This window comes from Bos grunniens, chromosome 9 (assembly GCF_055505025.1).
Source record: "Bos grunniens cultivar Pamir isolate PY7600 chromosome 9, Bosgru_T2T1.0, whole genome shotgun sequence".
NCBI lineage: Eukaryota > Metazoa > Chordata > Mammalia > Artiodactyla > Bovidae > Bos > Bos grunniens.
This window is the reverse complement of record NC_141173.1, coordinates 101,761,657-101,775,598: the sequence shown is the minus strand read 5'-3', so window position 1 is coordinate 101,775,598 and position 13,942 is coordinate 101,761,657. Positions and strand designations below refer to the sequence as shown.

The 13,942-nt window shown below is 43.3% G+C and overlaps 1 protein-coding gene and 1 non-coding gene across 4 annotated transcripts in view; both read left to right on the top strand.

The window, feature by feature from the left end:
- PDE10A (phosphodiesterase 10A) overlaps nt 1–13,942 on the top strand; it is a 573,119-nt gene that overhangs the window by 234,524 nt on the left and 324,653 nt on the right. The window lies entirely within an intron of this gene.
- LOC147366469 (U6 spliceosomal RNA) lies at nt 12,457–12,560 on the top strand. Its single transcript, XR_015133535.1, has one exon. It is a non-coding gene; the product is annotated as a U6 spliceosomal RNA (small nuclear RNA).

The following is a 13,942-nucleotide window of genomic DNA, read 5'->3' as shown; positions in this document are numbered from 1 at the left end:
GGAGTGCAACTTCTAGTAATTTTTTCAGAAAACATGTACAGGTGGCATATTATATATAGGTGTGTGTGTGTGTGTGTATATATATATATATATATATATATATATATATGAAAGTCTATCAGCTGCCTTCAAAACACAGCTTGACTGCTCAGGTCATTCGATCACAAACAACAGAAATTTGCTGCACTGTCTCCAGCTTCTGGTGGTACCTAGAAGCCTGCACCTCATCTGGTTTACCCTTAAAATAACCTGAGACTTTTTTCTGCGTAATAATCCATGGCAGGCATGGTTATCTGAGAACAGATATGAACACTTTCAATATTTGCTCTCCCCTTTGCAGTTTTTTTTTTAAATGCTCACCTTTGAAGTTATCACCCCTGTAGACCTAATCAAGCTAATGGTTTTAACATACTTAAGTCAGAGATTTACCAAGACTGATCCCATTAGTACAGTGACCCCCACAAACTTTGGATCCATGTGGCTGGGCCCCAAGGTTACCCACTGAGCGCCCCAGTTAGGTGAGTATTGGGTTACTGCCTCCTAGTGGTAGTAGCAGGTGGTGGTTATTTATTCTTGGGCTTCCCTGGTGGCTCAGCTGGTAAAGAATCGGCCTTTAATGCAGGAGACGTGGGTTCGATCCCTGGGTCGAGAAGATCCCCTGGAGAAGGGAATGGCAATCTACTCCACTATTCTTGCCTGTGGAATCCCATGGACAGAGGAGCCTGGCGGGCTATAGTCCAGGGGTCGCAAAGAGTCAGACACGACTGAGCGACTAACTTTTCCACTTTTCACTTGTGTCTCTTCACGCAATCTTTTTTTTAAAAAAGGTTTCTAACTCTCCATGTTTGAAACAATTGCTTTAAATAATTTATCCAAATATTCTTTTGTTTTACTTTATCTCTTTATGTCTTTAAGTTCGAAAATGAAATCAGGATAAAAAAAAATCTATTGTATTTTGAGTGTTTTGCTTCTGAAGAAGGCTGATATTCAATTTCACTGAAATTGAATTTTCACTGGAAAGCTTTAAATACATGCATTTTCCCTGACCTCTGTTTAATTCACGTCATTCAAAGACAGTTCTTCTTTTATGAAAAATGTTTATAATTATTCCATCATATAAATTAGTCAACACAGAAAGCAGAGTCCCAAAAACTAAGGACTTTGAGATCAACTTGGGCCCTAAAAATCAGAGCTGTTTGGCCCAGGAGGTGGTTTAAGTTTCACTGGGGATGTGAGTGTCTTTGGATGTGGCACAGTCTCTCCCAGGCTGTTCTCTGTTCTTATTCCAGGGTATTTTACATTTTCATGTATCTTCAGTTCAGTTCAGTCTCTCAGTCATGTCCGACTCTTTGTGATCCCATGGACTGCAGCACGCCAGGCTTCCCTGTCCATCACCAACTCCCGAAGCTTGCTCATGTATCTTACCTACACTTCAAATGGCTTAAAAATGCATTTTGCCTAAATATGTTATCGTTGCAATATCCTTGTTCTTTTTTCTTTTTTAACTGTTGCAACCCTTCTAGTATTGTCATAGTCATTATCATATCAGCATCGTGGGGGGGTCAATTTTTTGCATGGTGAAAACTGGCGTGTTGGAATTGTAAATGGATTCTTTGTCTTCAGACGTTTCTCAGAACGTGTATTGTTTTGGAGAAACTCTGCGTGGAAGCAGGAGAGCTAATCTTTGTGCTGGGTCAGTGCCAGCACCCATGTCACTCCTGAAGGAGGGGTGAAGCCAGCTCTGAGCTGGCTGACGTTTGTGCCCTCCTCTCCTGGCGTGTGGTGAAACCCATGAGTTTCTTCTTGTGCCCCAGAAGCTGCTCCGTAGGTGCTTAGAAGAGTAGCTGGGCAAAATGAGAGCAACGGTGTTGACTCTGAGACTCCATGAAAGGGTCAGCTGCTCTAATGAGCTTTCAGAGATTCTGCCAGTAGATAACTTCTACTTCAGGGTGCAGGGCCTCAGAAGAAATCCCGCACAAGCAGAGTTCCTGCAAACTGCCGTAGATCTCACTGTCTTATCTTCTCGAAAGTGTGTGTGCTGGGGGTGCATGGGATTCCTTGAATGGTTGGATTTTTGCCTAGTTTTCTGCTAAAGACTAAGGCCCAGTTGTCTGAGAAGAAAACAATTTAAATCCCTTTTGCTTCTTTCTCCCTGCCCCCCATCTCATTTTTGCAAATGTACAAAGCAGCTTTGAATTTTGGTCTTTTCAGCAGCATAAGATGAAAAGCAGCTGGACAAAATAAAATGTCTTCATTTTTCTTTGGAAACATGGGTTATTGAACTTATGTTTCATTAAATAAACAAACAGGCTAAGATTTTTCCTTGCAGTGAATCAAGTGATTGGACAAGAAAGCAAATGATTTATTCATTTCTTTTATAGTTTTTGGTCTCCTGGCCCTCTTCCTCCTATCTGTTCCCTCCAAATTTCCATAAACATTTTGAATTCTTGAGTAGACCACTGTGGCTTCAGCCTTAGGAAAATAACCAATGAGCTGGCTCAGGAGACACTTGCAGGCCATCTGTCAATTTGGGGCCGGCTTTTTTGCAGTAATTCCTTCCCGGACCCTGAACTCTCTTCAGGGAAAGGAAGGAAGAGGAAGAGACATGTAGAATTAACTTTTTAAAAATCCCTGGACTCCTGGGAAGGCTCCTTGGCTTCAGTAGGCATGAGTCCCTCCCGATTCACTGGAGGGTGGCTTTTCTCTGACAGGCTCTACACGCTGACCTCTGACGTAAGCTCCTGAGCAAGAATCATGACAAAAAGTTAAGTAAAATTTGGCTGCAACATTAGGATGTGATTCTGAAGAGGAAACGGGTGTCAGTTCTCAAGAACTCTCCTCCGTGTTAGTCACGGCGCTCCTGCGGTCAGCGCTTCTGCGTGAAGTCAGCCTTCAGCTCATCCGGGGGGCCCGGTGCGCGGTCATCGCAGCTGGGAAACCGTGTCCTGTCCGGTGCTGGGCCCACAGCACGGACTCCGGCCCGGAGGCAGGGCGGCTGGAAGGGCAGAGACGCCTCAGTGCGCGCTCCCCTCCGGGGCCACGGAAGGATCCTTTCCCCTGGACTGTCTGTTGACACGATGGCACATTCACCTTTTCTTCTCCCTATGCCCATCTGCCCTTGGGGTTGCTTTCTGTTTTGCTGGTTTGGAGCACATTTGGGCTTCGCTGTAATCTCTAGTTGGGTCACAAATGAAGTGGAGAACTTTTCCCAGAGTGGAGTTTCGGCTTGTTTTCCTTGAGTAGGCATCTGTTCTTATAAAATACGGTGCTGTGTGTTCAACTCAGCAGGGGAAGTCCTGTGTTATTCTGTGCCCTGATGTCGGGAGGGATGGGTCTGCCCAGAGAAGCTGCTTCTCAGGCCGGGTGGGATCCACCGGACACCCCCACCCTGCCTTTTACAGACAAGCCAGCAAGGACGACTGGTCCAGCAGCATTCTGACTTGCAGCCACTGAGCTTTTGCAGGCCTCCTCCCACCAGCTTTCTCCTCATTTTTTTTAGCCCCGTGGTCATCTCTTCAGGTTTTTGCTGACATTATTTGAATTATGTCATCTGGGTTTATTTTGCTTATTTATAAGACTAGCTGTGTTTGTCACTAAATGTAGAATTTTGAAGATTTTCATCTAACTGTTGAGGATAATTCTTTTCCCCAGGGGAAAACATTTTTTCTGATGTTTCCTCATTCTGTTTTTCCCAACATGATAATGCTTTCCAGTTCTGTAGAGTGTTTCTCAGTTTATGTGTCTGATCGCTTGCGAGGGTAGTGAACCCCTGGCGTTCGGTATGCTTCCTCCCTTGCTTCTTCCAAGAGCTGGAGCACCGCAGGACGTGAGCCTTCTCCTGGCATGCGTTGTCTTCGCTCTGTGAGACCCTGGAAGTGTATCCTGTGAACCGTGTGGCTCCTTGGTTCTTCCTCCCCCTGCCTTGCACGTGCACAGTAGTACAATATATTATATACTTGTCTGTGTTAAATCAAGTAGAAATAGACCTGTTATTTCCAAGACCATATTCTCAACAGTGGGAGTGAGCCTCTGAAGAAGACAGTTCAGTTCAATTCAGTTCAGTCGCTCAGTCGTGTCCGACTCTTGGCGACCCCACGAATCACAGCACACCAGGCCTCCCTGTCCATCACCAACTCACGGAGTTCACTCAGACTCACGTCCATCAAGTTGGTGATGCCACCCAGCCATCTCATCCTCTGTCGTCCCCTTCTCCTCCTGCCCCCAATCCCTCCTAGCATCAGAGTCTTTTCCAGTTAGTCAACTCTTCGAAGGAGGTGGCCAAACTACTGGAGTTTCAGCTTCAGCATCATTGCTTCCAAAGAAGTCCCAGGGCTGATCTCCTTCAGAATGGACTGGTTGGATCTCCTTGCAGTCCAAGCGACTCTCAAGAGTCTTCTCCAACACCACAGTTCAAAAGCATCAATTCTTCGGCACTCAGTTTTCTTCACAGTCCAACTCTCACATCCATACATGACCACTGGAAAAACCATACCCTTGACTAGACGAACCTTTGTTGGCAAAGTAATGTCTCTGCTTTTGATATGCTGTCTAGGTTGGTCATAACTTTCCTTCCAAGGAGCAAGCGTCTTTTAATTTCATTGCTGCAGTCACCATCTGCAATCATTTTGGAGCCCCCCAAAATAAAGTCTGACACTGTTTCCACTGTTTCCCCATCTATTTCCCATGAAGTGATGGGACCAGATGCCATGATCTTAGTTTCCTGAATGTTGAGCTTTAAGCCAACCTTTTCACTCTCCACTTTCACTTTCATCAAGAGGCTTTTGAGTTCCTCTTTACTTTCTGCCATAAGGGTGGTGTCATCTGCATATCTGAGGTTATTGATATTTCTCCTGGCAATCTTGATTCCAGCTTGTGTTTCTTCCAGTCCAGCATTTCTCATGATGTACTCTGCACATAAGTTAAATAAACAGGGTGACAATATACAGCCTTGACATACTCCTTTTCCTATTTGGAACCAGTCTGTTGTTCCATGTCCAGTTCTAACTGTTGCTTCCTGACCTGCATACAAATTTCTCAAGAGTCAGGTCAGGTGGCCTGGTATTCCCATCTCTTTCAGAATTTTCCACAGTTTATTGTGATCCACACAGTCAAAGGCTTTGGCATAGTCAATAAAGCAGAAATAGAGAAATGGAACTCTCTTGCTTTTTCCATGATCCATCAGATGACAGCGCTGATTTCACTCGACTTCTGTATCTTGAACCAGATGGACAGGGCCCTTCAAAACCCCTGCACTCACAGCTGTCTCATTCACCGGAGAGGTGGATGAGCTGCCACGTCAGATTTTGTAGATAATGGCATGGAGCTGGAGGTCCAGCTGGACAATGGTGAAGGTCAGTAGTGGCAGAGAGAGTACATCTTTATGGGAAGCAACAGAAGAAGAACCGGGAGGCAAAAAGGTGGTGGCAGGGGAGGCCTTCAGTCAGACTCTAAGGAGAGATCAGTACAAATGGCTGGCCTTCCCCATAAGTGTCACAGAGCAGAGAAGGGCATCTTTAGGAAGAGGGAGTGAAGAAGCAACCCCGAGCCTTAGCGGTCACCATAACCCGGTCCTCGCGCCTGACTGCACAAGTCTCGTGGATTCTCGTGGATTTGGAGCAGGAAAGGACCTGAAATGAACAAGCTGCAGTGTCTCGGTCTTCTGCGTCCCCGGAGAGGGAGCCTGCCTCTGTGGCAGTGAGAAAAACGACCCTGGAATCCCATGTCGTCTCCACGGATGATCAACAGTCTCCAGCTTTCGAGTGTTTGACCTGCTTGACTGCACCCTGCAGTTTTCACTCTGCATTTCCTTCTACCCAGTTATTGGTAATAGAAGTAAACCTCAATTGATGAGAGCCATTTTTCAGTCAATGTGGAAATTTGGACAAACTTCTGTTAATGACACCTGTAAGTATAGCTTAGAGAAATTACAAGGACCTGGTAGGCATGATAAAAGAAACTTTGAAATTATCCTTAAGTGTCTAGATGGATCTCATGAAGACATATTTATATATAAATTACTATTAATATTTCAGGTTAGTAAAGACAAGTTACAAGCCTCAATTCTAGGTAGTCTTTTTCCAACAGTCTTAACAGCCTACCTGTTGCTCAGTCAGAATGATAGTTATGGGAATAATAATTTTTCTGATGTTCTTACCACATTTTCACACCTGTAACACTCTTGGTCTCAAAATGGCCCTGAGGAGAACAGTAAAGAATTTAACCTCATTTGATAGATGAAAAACCTATAGAGAAGGAGATTAGACTTCTAGTGTCTTTTCCAAATCCAACATCACCATGCTATGAATCTAAATAAAATCTCCAGTTTTGTATAATGTGTACATGGCAGAGTCTCCCAGCATTAAATCTTCCTCTCGTGACCCTGTATATGCACACAGATTAAGGCCATTTTAAATGGAGTGTTTTGCTAACTAATCTTCAGACTTTTAATTTTGATGAACTATATGCTACAAACATTAAACCTGTAGCATACACCAAAAGCCTGACTAGTCTTGATAGCTTATATAATTCATGGCATGCATTTCTCCGTGAAATAAAATTCTTTTTTTTTCAGTTTCTCTCAGAGGAATTTTATTATTTGAATGAAATTCACAGACTTACCTCCAAGGGAAAATTAAAAAATCAAACTGTTACTTTCTTCCTTGTTTGTTCGTACACCTTCAGCATTGGCTTGAAAGTGAAAGTGTTACTGTCAGTCGTCCGACTCTTTGTGACCCCATGCACTGTAGCCCGCCAGGCTCCTCTGTCCATGGGATTCTCCAGGCAAGAATACTGGAATGGGTTGCCATTTCCTTCTCCAGGGCATCTTCCCAACCCAGGGATGGAACCCAGGTCTCCTGCATTGGCAGGCAGACGCTTTACCATCTGAGCCATCAAGGAAGGCCTATGTGTTTTGATCACTGGGAGATTCAGGATGCACACGGCCCTCTGGGGACTTCTGAGCGTGACAGACGTGGCTTGGATCTCCAGCTCTGCTGCTCCCTGCCTGTGCCCCGGTGAGCACATCCCTCCGCTGAGTGTGAGCAAGTGAAATTTCGTGTGAAAGAGGACAATGAAGGCTCATTGTTTTCACTGGATATGTCATGTTGTAAGCAGAAGGACTCAGAGATCATTGTATACGAGATAGAAAGCGCTCACCCCTACCTCCTGAGAAAGTGAAGAAGAGAGAACGCATGTGGAGAAGTGGATGAAGGAGAAACTGAGATGTGTCTGGAGTGAATTTGAAGACTTGTCACTGCCGTCCAGGTGAGAGGTCCACAGCCTCCCCCCGTGGGCACTCTGAACTGCCACGGCTGGTGTGACTGTGGCTCTGGTCAGGTCCGCTTTACAGTCATAGCTGTGTGTTTATCTCCTCGGCTGGACTGTACGTATCCAGAGAGAGGGGGATGAGGGCCTGATCATTCACTCTATTGTCTAAAGCAGAGGGTGATGTGCCTGGGTTCATGTTTTGTTTATATCAAATCAAGAGGAGTTATTATATATTAATTCAAGTAAAAAGACTGTCCAAACTAAGCTTCTGGGTGCAAAATATAGATTTATTTATTTTGGAACAAATTTTATGAAAGGGTTCATAAGATCAATGGGCTTTGTTGTTTTACCTGCAAAGGTGTGACATAATGTTAACTGATTATCAGCGTGCTCAGCAAGAGGAAAGGCCCTGAACTATATACCTGACTTCGCAAGTGTCTTGCCTCACCTGGTGGTGTTCTGGCATGAATATGAATAAAAACAAACACTTTAACACTTGTGTCATAGTTATAAACCAGTTTTGCAGAATTAGGTCAAAGGAATCGACCTTCCGTTTTTCACAGATAATGGTAAAGGTAGTAGGAAATTCATCGTATTTGCTTTGTATCACACAGCATTGGGCATGTTTGGAAATAGATTTCCATAAAGTTCATCCAACCTCAACATGAGGTTAATCTGGTACAATTATCTGACATAACCCTGTAATTAATTCTTTACCATTCAAAAAATTGGAGGGCAGTATATTTGATTAAATTTATAAATTTGTTCTCTAACACCCACATAAGAAATCAACTTGGAATCCTTAGGTTTAGAAAAGAGTGTAATGCCCTGAGAACTGTAATTTCAGCACCAAAAATTGGTTGCTAAATGTGACAAGATTGTAATCAACAGTCCTCAGAGGAAATTTTTAACAGCTTTAAGAGTTTCATTAGAGCCTCAGCTTCTCTTAATTTATATATCAGCATCTTTTTGTCTAGACCATACTCACTTTATGTCATTTAACATTACAATCAATGAATTAAAAGAAGTGCAGAAATGTGTACGGTGGGTGATATTTATGGGCCAGTGAGTTTACAGATGGGCTGGCGTGCCTACTGGGTACAGAGATCCCGCTCCTGTGTGACTGAGTGTGGTAGGGAGGGCAGTGAATGTCCTTCCTCTTCTGTTTACTACAAAGAAACTGTTTACCAGAAAAAGCATCTGGATTCTATTGCTTTTTAATTCGCTGTAGATCATGGATGAAGTCTGGAACCACTTACGATGTAAGTGGCATTACAATATGGACAGGAAATAAGGGTGACAAAAAAGCCTCCCCAGAGTTGAGAGGTTCACATTCAACATCCTTCCTAGAAAATTCTCTTGGGTCTTAATTCACATCCCAAAGTATCAGTAACCTTGAAGCAAATAAAAAGCAATACAGTGTTTTCAAGTTCAGAAGTCACGAATCGGGATTGGGGATGACATCATTTCTTACCAAACACTTACATATTTTTGAAGCTTAGTTTCCTAGCTCAAGGTTCAGAGGAAGTGATAGAACACATGAAATCATCAACCCTTCATACTAGAAGTCGGTCTCAGCCAGGGCAAGAAAGCCCTTGTATCTTTGTCCTCCTGTCCTGCCCAACAGGGGCCCAGTTCTCGTCCCTACAGTGCAAGGCAACACATTTTATTTTTGAGTAGCTCAATAGAAAGTTCTTTATAATGAGTCAGTCTCTCTCTCCATATAATTCTTTCAATCTTCTACATTTAAAGATGTCTAATTGCTGGTTTGTATGGCATTCTTAATTTCTAAGACTACAGATGTTGTGCTTAGTTGCTCAGTCGTGTCCAACTCTTTTGTGACACCATGGACTGTAGCCCGCCAGGCTCCTCTGTCCATGAGATTCTCCAGGCAAGAATACTGGAGTGGGTTGCCACGCCCCCTCCAGGGGATCTTCCCAACCTAGGGATTGGACCCAGGTCTCCCGCATTGCAAGTGGATTCTTTATCGTCTGAGCCACCAGGGAAGCCCACGACTACAGATGGTCCCCAGTTTATCATGGTTTGGCTTTCAGTTTTCAGCTTTACAGTCGTGTGGAAGTGATGTGTGTCCAGTAGAAACGGTACTCCCAATTTTGAATCTTGATCTTTTCTAGGCAAGGGACGCGTGGTTTGCTCCTCTTCCCTGCTGCCGGGCAGTGAGCTACAGCTCCCAGTCAGCCACGAGATCACGAGGCTGAAAGGCCAATACACTTCCAACTATTCTGTTTTTCACTTTCAATACTGTATTCAATAAACTTCATGAGCTATTCAACACTTATTATAAAACAGGCTTTGTGTTAGATGATTGTGCCCAACTGTAGGCTAATGCACGTGTTCTGAGTATGTTTAAAGCCAGCTAGGCTAAGCCGTGGTGTTCAGTAGGCTAGGTGTACTAAATATATTTTAGACTTAATAGTATTGTCCACTGATGATGGGTTTATGGGGAAAGCCCCATTGTAAGTTGAGGAAGATCTGTAGTTCCAGGAGACGGTACATGCTCTCCCTGTGATTTCTCTTTGCCAATTTCAAGACTGCATGAACACAGCCAGTGGCCTCCTTAATCCCTGGGACTGAGAACAGTAGTGCTTAAGTGGCCAGGCCAGAGCAGGGGATTGGTTGGTGTGGTCTTCCATTTCTTGAGAATGGACTTGCTTTTATTCATCCTAGAATTGTGTCACAACTCCCTAGCTCTTACCAGTCACATCAGGTCATCTGCTGAAATTCCGTGATGGAGCCAAGGACTGCCTCTCCTGAGGACACTCACTTTCACCATACACTCTCGTGAGGTCAGTGTGTTGAGATCTCAGTTGTTAGTTAAGGCGATGGCATTTGTGTTATTTGGTCCATGTAAATATTCCTCATAGCTGAGCTAAATAGGGTACCTGAATTCCATTTTTTTTTTTATCTTGTATAACTTATTTTCCCTTTGCTTAGAATTAACCTTGTTTTTTGTGTGCTTTATTTTTTAGCTATATCTTAGTTTGATTTTTTTCCCCAAATGCTCTAACAGATTTGTCACAGCTAACAAGCCAGTTTCCAAATTTATTTCAAACATGTTTAGAGCTCTCCACCAGCCCCGTGGTCTGTTGGCTTGGAGCACTCTCCCGGCACCTTCGGCTCTGGCTCACTGGAAGGGCCACACCTGTTGCACACTGTGGCCCTGGGAGCTGCTTTCATCAGCAACCTGGGACGCGCCCGGGAACCCCCTCTACCTCGTGTTTCTCTTTTTGTTGGTCCGTGCCCTCACTTTGTCAGAACCCATTATGTAGTACCTTTCTGACAAAGGGTACCTGGAGTAAACATTTTGAGACTGTGTATGTGTGAAGATTCTTTTTTCCTCCCTCCATTATATTTCCAATGGAAACAGAATTCGAGGTTGAAAACCTGTTTTTGTCTGAGTTCTGGACACTTTGCTTCACTATCTTCTGGTGTCCAGTGAGGTTCTTGAGAAAGAGAACACCATTCTTCCTCCCTTCCCTTTGTCTGCGGCCTCTTCTTCTCTGGGAGCTCTTGGACGCTGTTCTGGATCTCCGCTGATGATAGACTTTAAAATGTTACCCTTGTTTCCTGTCCATACTGTAACGCCACTTACACACTGACATCGTAAGTGGTTCCAGACTCCATCCGTAAAAGCAATAGGGTTGCTTTTTAATTCACTGTGGACCATGGATGGTGTCTGGAACTCTGGGGAGGCACTTTTGGACTCTTTCTCTTGTCCCAGGCATGTGATATGTCAGACAGTTCAGAGACTTACTGGAGAAGGAAATGGAAACCCACTCCAGTCTTCTTGCCAGGAGAATCCCAGGGACAGAGGAGTCTGGTGGGCTACAGTCCACAGGGTCGCACAGAGTCGGTGTCTTTGTGACTGAACAACAATAGCAGAGACTTATATGCTTCAGTCCTGGGTTATTTTCCTTATTATTTCTTCTGTTTTTTTTTTTTCCTGTGTTGAATTAATATTTATATTTTTTATCTTTTCTCTTCTTTAGTTATTTTTGTTCTACTTTTGAGAGTTTTTCAATTTTTTCCCTGAAATTCTCCACTCATTTTTACAGTTTTTAATGTTCTATTTTTCCAAGAATTCTTTACTGTTCTCCAGTTGTTCATTTTATAGCATTCATTTTACCATGAATGTAATATATTTTCTTCTCTCTCTGAGAATATTATAGTGTTAAGAGCTTTTTTTCCTCCTTGTGGTCTCTTTCCAAGGTTCTTTTAACTGCTCGTGATTTTAGCCTCAGTCTTCCATGTTGGAAACTTTCCTTGACTATTGCATTATCCTTCATAATCCTTTCCTACTTAAGAATGACACCTGAAAAGCAAATTGGCAGCTCCAGTGAAGTGAGAGGGATGTCAGAGATTGTGGTCTGGTGAGCTCTCTGTAGAATGACTGTATGGGGCGATCTCGGGTGTCAGTACCGGTAGGTCTTGTTTCTGGCACGGTCTGTTCTGGGGAAGAGGCCTCCTGTCTCCTGTCAGGGCAGAGTGGGTGCAGGAGTAGACACTGGAAGCGCACATTCCAGCAGCTGCGTGGGAAGAGGCAGCTGGGGCAGTGTCGGGGCGCCCTGCATTCAGAAATGCTGCTTCTTAACTGTGTTCCTGTCGGTCTAGAGCCTCAGCTCTGCCCTCCTCTGTGTGCAGTGTTCTCCATTCTCTCCCCAGTGTGTCTGATTTCAGAGTCTCTCTGCTTTAGTTTGTCCCAAGAATAAATCCTTTGCTTCTTCTAGGGATGGGGGAAAGTGTCTGCAGGTCTGGACTCTTGATGTAAGGCTTTCAAACCAACCCCCTTGTATGAATCAATATCTAATTTCTTTGAAATGTCTTCATCATGGCTTCCATCTGTAAATTATGGAAAATTGATAAGAGGACCTAAAAATCTTGCTATGTTCCTATTGGTTTGTCACTGAGAGTGGGAAAGACATTGGCATAAGCCTGGAGAATAATTATAGAACATGTGCGAGTCAGGGTCAGAACCTTAAGGAAACGCTTCACTGCGAGTGGAGGAGGCAAAGTTGGGCTTCAACAGTGACAGTTAAAGCATCTGGTGGAGCCAGGATAAATACGTTGAATCCTCAAGTTAGTGAGAGCGTTTATTACTATAAGTGTATCATAAACAGTCTTATTTTCGTATACTTATGTTAATACACTTCTTCCAAGGATTTTGTTTCAGTGCTTGGTTTGGCAGGACGTGTACTAAAATTGGAACCTAGAGAAGAATAGCATGGCTTATGTGCAAGGATGACAAGTAAATTTCTACTATATTTCACATTTCCAAAAAATTAACTCAACATTTACCAAGGGCCTAACCATATAGGTTAAAACTATAGAACTCTTAAGAGAAAATAAAAAGAAAACTTTATGACCCTGGATTTACAATGATTTCCTGGGTCTGATTCCAAAAGTGTAGGTGACAGTGAAAAGGGGATAATTGGCCTTCGTCAAAATTTGAAAGTTTTAATTTTAGTTTTGGGCACAATAGACAGAGTGAAAAGGCAGCCCACAGAATGGGACAGAATGTTTGCAAATCATGTATCTGATGGTGGATTGCCATCCAGACTGTATAAAGCACACCTGCAACTCAACAACAACAAAGATCAATCCGATTAAAAAATGGACAAAAGACTTGAATAAACATTTCTCTGAGGAAGGCATACTAATGTTCAGTAAGCACATGAAAAGATGCTTAACATTAGGAAGCATTAGAGGAATACAGATCAAGACCAAAATGAGATACCACTTCACATCCCTCAGAATGATTGGTTGTTTTTTTTTAATATATAAAAAGGAAAATAAGAAAAGAACAAGAGCTGCTGAGGATATAGAAATGTTGGACCCTCGTGAAATGTGGATGGGAATGTGAAAATTATCCAGCAGCAGTGGAAAATAGTGTGATGACTCTTCAAAAATATATGATCCAACAATTTCACTTCTGGAAGTACACCCAAGAGACATGAAGGCAGAGTTCAAAGAGATAGTTGTACGTGCCTATCTATGTTCACAGTGGCCAAAAGGTAGAGGCAGCCCAGGTGTCCATCAGGGATGAATGGATGAAAGAATGTGGCTGTATCCACTCAGTGGGATATTCTTCACCTTCAAGAGGCCGGGAATTCTGACACATACAACAACACAGATGAAGCTTGGGCAATATGTTAAATGAGATAAACTTAAGTTGCAAAAGGACAAATACTGCATGATTCCACTCAAAGTTCCTAGAGTAGTCAGGTTGACAGAGATGGAAAGCAGATTGGTGGTTCCCAGGGCTCGAAGTGGAAAGCCTGGGGGGTAGCTTTCAGTGGGCCCAGAGCTTCAGTTTGGGAAGATGAAAAGACTTTTGGAGACAGCCTGTGATCACGTCTGTATAGCAAGGTGAGTGCGCTTAACACTTTGAAGAGATCTGCCTTAGGCTCATGGAGTCTGGAGCTCGGCTTCAATAACAGAAGAAGCAGCTGGTGACGACAGGGACTTTTACACTTTGGACAGTGAACCAAACACTTTTAAAAGGTAAAAATGGTAAAGTTTTATGGTAAAAGTTTGTGTGCGTATGCACCGAGATTTAAAAAAATTTCAAGTCAGGAATAGCCATTAAAAAGAAAACATTTGCATTCCCAGGTATTTCATCTTGCTCAGATGTTCAAAACCGTCTTGAGTGCCTCCT